This window comes from Lepidochelys kempii, chromosome 1 (genome assembly GCF_965140285.1).
Source record: "Lepidochelys kempii isolate rLepKem1 chromosome 1, rLepKem1.hap1, whole genome shotgun sequence".
In the NCBI taxonomy this organism is placed as follows: domain Eukaryota; kingdom Metazoa; phylum Chordata; order Testudines; family Cheloniidae; genus Lepidochelys; species Lepidochelys kempii.
Window position 1 is genome coordinate 324,461,743 of NC_136380.1, and position 6,000 is coordinate 324,467,742.

Consider the following 6,000-nt stretch of genomic DNA (forward strand, 5'->3'; position numbering starts at 1 on the left):
CCTTCTCGGGCTGGCTTTCAATGACTCAGCCAATCATACACAGTCCATATGTGAAACAAACACAAAACAGACCCCTTCCAGGGTAAACAGTCCAATAAGGGCCTATCACAGTACCCTAGCTATTTCCATTCCTGGGCTAGCTTTCAAAGTGTCTCTTAGCCCCTCATGGGCTTGCTCAAGTATTGTCCCCTGCTCTGGAATGGAGCTGTACCTCCAGAGCTTCCTCCCTGGAGACTCTTTGCTTGGTGCCCCGGCTCTCTAGCTGAGCCACTGTTTATAGTTCAGCCCCCCTTCCAGAGCGGTAACAAAGTTCAAATATTACAGACCCTCTTCCAGGTCTTCAGACCCTTCTGTGAGCTACCCCCTTGCTCAAGATTTTAGTCACTCTGATTGTGGCTGGTGTGGGGGGTACCCAGGGACACCCACTACTCTGGCTTCCAACCAGGGACCCTACAAATAGCAGCCACCTGCTGCATCCCTTCTTACTCTGTTGCTGCTGCTACTGTTCCCTGGGCCAATTCCCCACAGCCCCAGCACCTTCACCCTAACCACAGGGTTGAAGTTCTGCTTCTCTACAGCCAGCCAAGAATACCATTCTTGCTCACCTGGCTCCAGCCAGCAACTAAGCTGCTCTGTCCAGCAGCTCCTTTTTATATGTTCCCAACAGCCTCTCTCTGATTGGCTGTTTGGAGGATTCACCTCTACCGCTCTTTCCTGGGGCAGGGTGTGGTAGGTTTGCCAAAGCTTTGTGCTTGGCTACACTGTCTAATGACTAAACAGTCACCTGGCTTTGTCTTGTATGCATGTATTTGGATATAGCCTTTGATTACATGATCATGTGCCATCTATTCTTGAGGAGGATCCTCTGCTTCATTCAGTATACAGCATCGGCAGTGGCTTAAGTAGAGGGTTGGAAAAACAAAGGATGTTCTCCCATGGTTAAGGCATTAACCTGGAAGCCAAAAAAGTTGGGTTCTACTTCTTGCTCTGCCATAGGTTTTTGGGGTTTTTTGTTTGTTTTGTTTTTGTGATTTTGGACAGGACTATCATAATGCATATGCATAAAAGATGGAAGATCTGAGGCCTTCTTCTGTAGTAAAAACAACAGCCATGAGCAAGTTGCAGAGAGTCACATTCTCACATTCCATCTAAATTGCATCAAAACAATGTAATATTGGGCTGTTTAAAAGGTACTCCTGTCCTAATAGTACCCACCATCACCAGATAGAGAAAGAGCTCTTAAAGAAAACTTTGCTAGCATTCTGCCTGGTAAGAAACCACTTAATAGTTGTGATTGTGAAACCTATACTTCTATTGTTTTGCCTTTATGTTCCCTACTTTTCTATTATTTATTTATATGGTCTCTATCTCAGCTAGTCCTGGAACCCACAAGAGTAGAGGCAATTCTTGATATAGTCCTAAGTGGAGTACAGGATCTGGTCCAAAAGGTGAATATAGATGAACCGCTTCGTAATAGTGACTATAATGTAATTAAATTTAACATCCCTGTGGTGGGGAAAACATTATATCATGGTAGTATATAATTTCAGAAAGGGGAGCTACACAAAAATGAGGCAGTTAGTTAAACAGAAATTAAAAGGTACAGTGCCAAAAGTGAAATCCCTTCAAGGAAACTTTTTAAAGACACCATAATAGAGGCTCAATTTAAATTTATACCCCAAATGAAAAAAAAAAACATAGTAAGAACCAATAAAAGTGCCTGTGGCTAAACAACAGTACTGTGGCTAAACAACAAAGTAAAAGGAGCAGTGAGAGGCAAAGAGGCATCTTTTAAAAAGTGGAAGTTAAATCCTAGTGAGGAAAATAGAAAGGAGCATAAACATTGGCAAGTGAAGTGTAAAAATATAATTAGGAAGGCCAAAAGAATTTGAGGAACAGCTAGCCAAAGACTTAAAAAGTAATAGCAAAAAAATTTTAAGTACAACAGAAGCAGGAAGCCTGCTAAACAACCAGTGGGGCCACCGGACAATCAAGATACTCAAGGACGATAAGGCCATTGCGGAGAAACTAAATGAATTCTTTGCATCGATCTTCATGGATGAGGATGTGAGGGAGATCCCCAAACCTTAGCCATTCTTTTTAGGTGACAAATCTGAGGAACTGTCCCAGATTGAGGTGTCATTAGAGGACGTTCTGGAGCAAATTGATAAACTAAACAGTAATAATTCACCAGGACAAGATGGTATTCACACAAGAGTTCTGAAGTAACTCAAATGTGAAACTGCAGAATGACTAACTGTGGTATGTAATCTATCATTTAAATCAGTCTTGGTACCAGATGACTGGAGCATAGCTAATGTGACACCAATTTTTTAAAAAGGCTCCAGAGGCGATCCTGGAAATTACAGGCTGGTAAGCCCAACTTCAGTATCTGGCAAACTGGTTGAAACTATAGTAAAAAATGGAATTATCAGACACATAGATGAACATAATTTGTTGGGAAAGAGTCAACATGTTTTTTGTAAAGGGAAATCATGCCTCACCAATCTACTAGAATTCTTTGAGGGGGTCAACAAGAATGTGGACAAGGGGGATCCAGTGGGTATAGTATATTAAAATTTTCAGAAAGCCTTTGATAAGGTCCCTCACCAAAGGCTCTTAAGCAAAGTAAGCTGTCATGGGGTAAGAAGGAAGGTCCTCTCACGGATCAGTAACTGGTTAAAAGATAGGAAACAAAGGATAGGAATAAATGGTCAGTTTTCAGAATGGAGAGATGTAAATAGTGGTGTCCCTCAGGGTTCTGTACTGGGCCCAGAAATGTTCGGCATATTCATAAATGTTCTGGAAAAGGGGGTAAACAGTGAGATGCCAAAAATTGAAGATGATACAAAACTACTCAAAATAGTTAAGTCCAAAGCAGACTGAAGAGTTACAAAGGGATCTCACAAAATTGGGTGACTTAGAGTCATTGTGGATAGTTCTCTGAAAACATCCATTCAGTGTGCAGTGGCAGTCAAAAAGCTAACAGAATGTTGGGAATCATTAAGAAAGGGATAGATAATAAGACATTCTTATTCTCAGAATAATCATATTGCTCTATATAAATGCATGGTATGCCCACATCTTGAATTCTGTGTGCAGATGTGGTCATCCTATCTCAAAAAAGATACTTTGGAATTGGAAAAGGTTCAGAAAAGGGCAACAAAAACTATTAGGAGTATGGAACAGCTTCCATATGAGGAGAGATTAATAAGACTGGGATTTTTCAGCTTGGAAAAGAGGCTACTAAGGGGGGAGATGATAGAGGTGGAGAAAGTAAATAAGGAAGTGTTATTTACTCTTCCTCATAACACAAGAACTAGGGGTCACCAAATTAAATTAATAGGCAGCAGGTTTAAAACAAACAAAAGGAAGTATTTCTTCACGCAACGCACAATCATCGTGTGGAACTCTGCTGGAGGACGTTGTGAATGCCAGGACTACAACAGGTTCAAAAAAGAACTAGATAAATTCCTGGAGGATAGGTCCATCAATGGTTATGAACCAGGATGGGCAGGGATGGTGTCCTTAGCCTCTGTTTGCCAGAAGCTAGGAATGGGCGGCAGGGGATGGATCACTTGATGATTACCTGTTTTGGTAATTCCCTCTGAAGCACCTGGCATTGCCCACTGCCAGAAGACAGGATACTGGGCTAGATGGACCTTTGGTCTGACCTGGTATGGCTGTTCTTATGATTCTTTAACTGTTATGTCTGTTGTAATTTTGCAAGATTTAAATCAACTAAGGGTGGTGGGGTATGATTGGTTAAAGAATTGTTTCTAATGCGATAGGATTGGTGCAATAATTGTTTCATAATGGGCTAGGGTTGGTGAAAAATACTATTTTGTAGTTACTTTAGTTTTAAATGATTGGTTATAATTAAGTAGGACCCAAGTTTTAACTATATAAACTGGGGTCCAAAAGTAAGTTCTTTGGAACCTAACTCCAGGAAGGTGGCCCAAGATCAGAGCTACCAGACCTCAACACCCTGCCTTCCATAATGTGCAGAAACTGGAGCCCTAAACAATCTAATCTTGACGGGCCATCAAGAAAAGTTCATCTGCCTTATTGGGAGTGGTGAGCATTGTATCCTTCGTGTATATTCTGTTTTAGTAACCGTTAATAAACAGAGGTTAAGGATATTCCTGTGGAAGGCTCTTTCACTGGTAAAAGACCACACAGACCTGTGGAGCCCTGAGTCCACCCAAAATGGGTGTTAGTCCTGAATCCACTGGGAATGGGTGTTAGCTCAAAGCCCATGGAGGGGCAGACCCTGAAATTGTGCTGGTAACAGATGGCCAAATAAAAGTTACATGGGGCAACCTTACATCTGGCATTTCCTAACTTTTGAGTTCTTTACTTTGCACTCTTAGCATTCTTTTAGGTTTTGCTTGTTAGTAACTGATAAATAAGTACAATCAGATATTAGCTAGTAAAAAGAGGTCCAGCTTCTCCCTCACAGGGGCAGTACAGGAACTTCTCAGAACTCCATCAAAACAGCTCAGTATTCAAGAAGACTGTTCCTGCTTCTCTAAAGCCATTGCTTCAACTTTTGTGCTGCCCTGGGTACGGCAAAGGTTATGCATTTCCTCTCTGCCTGATGTTGTGTCATTGATCAGTTTTTCTCCATGTTGTGGAATAGTCCTAACCTGTCAATCCTATTGTTCCAGCCTGCCTACTCATTAGGCCAAATTCTCTGCTGGTGTAAATTGATGCAACTCTGTTACTTTCAATATCGTTTCATCCATTTTAACCAGGTGAGAATATGATCACTCTGTCTAGGGGATTGTCTACACTGGCTATTTACAGCTGTCAAAGTTTGACTCAGACTCACAATTTATCAGACCACTCTGTTTTATTAGCAAAGCTGCTCTGCTAATACATTTAGAAGTGAGCCCCCCGAGTGGGGCTTGTGTCTTAATTTATACAGTTTTTTGGAGAACAAGTTACAGAGAAGTTACAGACAAAAGAAGAAAAAGATTTTAGTCACCACCCTTCGAGATCCCTGAGACCAGTCACGTATCTTCAATTACCTGCCACCCTTAACAATCTTCTTTAACAGCTTCCAGTTAACTTAACTAATTGCCCTTCACACCTTCCATTCTGATGCCTGCTTCTTAGACGTGCTGGCTCTATCTTAATTGCTTCTCCATTCAAAAGCTAACTGTCCCTACGTGTGCTCCCTCAGATACTTTGTAACATGTTTTGGCATGCCCTCTCATATACAATGTATCCAGCATGTCCCCTTATACAGTGTTATACTTCCACACAGCGCTGCAACTTTCTCGCTCAGGGGTGTGAAAAAACACCCCCCTGAGCACAGCAAGTTTCAGCGCTGTAAAGCACCAGTGTAAACAGTGCACCAGCGCTGGGAGCCGCACTCCCAGTGCTGGTAGCTATGCCCCTGGTGGAGGTGGTTTTTTTAGAGCGCTGGGAGAGCTGTCTCCCAGTGCTGTGCCGCAACCACCCAAGCCACATTAAAGCGCTGCCCCAGCAACGCTTTAGCACTGCCAGTGTAGACTAGCCCTAGGACTTAAAATCTTCTTAGCACATTCTGCATGCCTGAATCCCATCTTGGATTTACAATCTTTAAATCAACTAAATATGCACATTTACCTAATGCTGCTTTTGCACCTCCACATCTGAATCTGGCCCAGAAAGTCTGCATCTGTGGTACAGATATTTAGGTACCCACTTGACTTACCACATTTGTAAAGAACCTCAGCCTTTGAGAGAATAGGTAATATAAGCATGCTGTGAAATCAGACTATGCAGTAACAGTTATGTGTTCCCAGTTCATGTGCCATTAAGCACTGAGTCATTAATCTCACTAGGTAGGGGACTTCAGAGTGCCCTCTAATACTGTTAAATTTGAGATGTGGGGGACAGACTCCTCAAAGAAAGGTTCAACTTAAATCTAAGAATGCACTTCATATCTGTACTACTACTCCTACGTTGTTAAAGAGGCTGTTTAGTTTTATTTTCTGTGGAAAATACAAT